Below are 3,046 nucleotides of genomic sequence, written 5' to 3' on the forward strand. Positions count from 1 at the left end.
GGTAAAACTCAAATGTCCCAAGGGGGCCATTTGTGATACAGACAGTAGTCATAATTAAAAAAAAACAGACAGTAGTCATACGTAACACACAGAATCCAGAATCACACACTGTCAGGGATAAATCATGGACACTGCTGTCACCGCTGGTTAAGAAAAGCATTAGCGGACAGAACAAAGGCAAAACCTCCGCCCTGATTGAAGCATCTGAAACTCAACACGGAGGGGATGTTGAGAGTCTGAGCTTTAGAGGTGACCCTTTCTTCATACAGATGCCAGAGGTTATTTAAAGTAACACCAGTGAGCTTACAGCACAACTTGACCACTTTTTCCAACAACCAAACCAACAATGTTAAAAGAAAGAACAGACTCAATAAAAGCAGAATAGAACAATTTAATGATTGTTGTATTTACATCAAAACTCCTCAGCTTCCTTAAAAAGAACAGGCGTTGGTTTGCCTTCTTACAGATGATGTCAGTGTTCACGTCAAAAGTCAACTTGTCATCTAAGACAGTGCCCAAATATACTTATACTGCTGCACTACTGCTACCAGCATTGATTACACAAGGAGCAGGAAGGCAGGGCCTCCTTCGAAAATCAGTGAACATCTCCCTGGTTTTAGACCCATTAATGTGGAGGAAAGACTGGTCACACCAGTACAGGGCCATGATCATATCCATGAAGAAGACTTACAATAACAGAGTCATCTGTTTGGCAAGACTAGGAAAATTCATGTGCATCACAAGTCTAGACTGTAACCCAAACAGTACACAAGTCTTAAGAGTCAACTTGCTTCATGCAGGAAAGTGCTGGTGTACTTAATATAACTTTAAGGAGACAATCTCATTTTATTCATGATTTACCCGACTACAGTCTTGTAGTGTCACCATATCAGCATTCAAAAGTAGTGTAGGACATAGAGAACACAGACGATGGATGAAAAGCTAACAGAAGACATATTCATGAAGCCATGTACAGTATGTCTCTCATAACAGTTAATCATCATCAACCATTTGATTCAGGGACAACTGACAGTGCATTGAGCTCTTTTATAGCAGTGCCCTGAAATCACATTCATACGGGCTATAGGATCTGTAATACATGATAACAACCTCTATAAACTGATGGAAAACAGCATTACATAACATAAACAGTAAATGACAAAAAAATTCAAAGCAAATCTGTGGGACTTTGGGGTTCACTGTCTTGCTTAAGGATACTTGGACATGTAGGATGGGATTGAACCACAGTCCCTCCAATTAACAGACACTCAAGGCACAGCCACTGAAAACAGTGAAGCTGGATCTTACATTTGGCACATGCTTTGTTTCGAGGCAGTGTCTATTTTCTTCCATACGCACACTTCAGGAGCAATTAGGAGCTCAGTGTCTTGCTCAAGGACAATTTTGACACATGGAGACAGAAATCAAACCAACAACCCTGCTCCTCTTGCATCATGTTATTGTGCGGTTTGTCTTAGAACCACAGAAAACAACATGATGTAAGATTAGGTAATTTTTTAAATTAAACTTATACAAGTCATTTCTCTCTGTTACCACAACAACAGTGAGATTTAAGGCCAGATATACACATATGCTGCATACTGAGTGACACGCATCAAAACAGAGTGGATAACAATATACACACAGTCCTGTGGGCAATAACAAAGGACGAGTGGGCCGTCAAAGTGAGTCACCTCACTTGCAGATATGAATAGCACAGTGAATTTTAGCGAGTGGTTGCCAAGGCTACTGCAACTTATAACGTGTGAGAGAAAATGTATTTATTAATACATACACAGGTCAACAGGATGGTTTAAAATTAGAAACTTCAGATAAATAACTTTGTGTCGTATTTGTTGAAATTATACTTTGAAAGAAGTACGAGACAGACAGTCTGTGAAAAAAATGTCGTCCCTTCTCTTTGAGATGAGGAGTCTCTAATGCAGCTGTCAGTCATGTCAGTCAATTCATGAACTGCGGTCAAACTGTCAAACTAGGCAGCGCTGATTGAATATGGTTTAACATTCTGTTACTGTGTTCCTATTTCTCACCTCAAATGTTTTCAGAAACATATTTTAGTGTACTGTTTGGCTGTAAAATGAAGAAAAAAAAAGTTTTGCTCAGGCCAGTGGGCGCTCTCTTGTTTTCAACATGGCAACCGCCTAACAAACTCTCATTTTACAGCTAAACAGTACACTAAAATATGTTTCTGCAAACATTTGAAGCAAGAAACAGGCAGATAACAGAATCTTGATTCATATTTGATCAGCGCTGCCCAGTTTGTTCATGAATTGACTGACAGCTGCGTTAGAGACTCCTCGTCTCTGATTGTTTTCGTTCACATGCGGTAATGCCATTAAAAGCACTACAAGGCAACACAGTTGGCGGAGGAATATGACCTTTTCTGTCTTATTTAGTGCTGCCTGGAAATAGTAATAATGCAGTAATGTTTTTTTTAAATAAAAGTTACCAACGAAGGCTTTAAACTCAGAGTGAATACTCAACTCTTTGAACCAGAACTTCCAGAATAAATGATGTGGAAATTGGAAAATAAAAACTCGACTCATTCAAAAGAAAGAGAGTGGGATGACCACCATGAAAGACAAAATAAGTATCAATAAAAATACTCCTGACTACAAATTGTTACTGCAGTTTATCTGCACCAGCACAAAGACAAAGCTTTAAAAATGACAGCAAATGTCACCTTCATAATGTGCATTATAACAGAGTACACAACCCAGAGGAGCATTATTGTTTCCTGTTAACTGGTCATAGTGCCATTAGTGTTCGTGAAAGGTGCCATTAACAGGGTGACTCTTAACTGCATCATCTTTCAACTTGCTTTTTTATTTAAGTTATTATTTAGTCTTTTGTTCAGATATGCTATAAAAATATTAAAACCAACTGTTATAAGCTCAAGGCCTCTACTCTGTGGTGGCTGCTGGTAAAATCCGACACTCTCTGCTCTCTTCTTAATAAATCCTGAGATAATCAGCAGTGGACAAAGCCACTCAAAGACTTCTCCTGAGGAAATAATTAATAACCT

The sequence above is a fragment of the Epinephelus moara genome, chromosome 22, assembly GCF_006386435.1.
Source record: "Epinephelus moara isolate mb chromosome 22, YSFRI_EMoa_1.0, whole genome shotgun sequence".
Taxonomy (NCBI): domain Eukaryota; kingdom Metazoa; phylum Chordata; class Actinopteri; order Perciformes; family Serranidae; genus Epinephelus; species Epinephelus moara.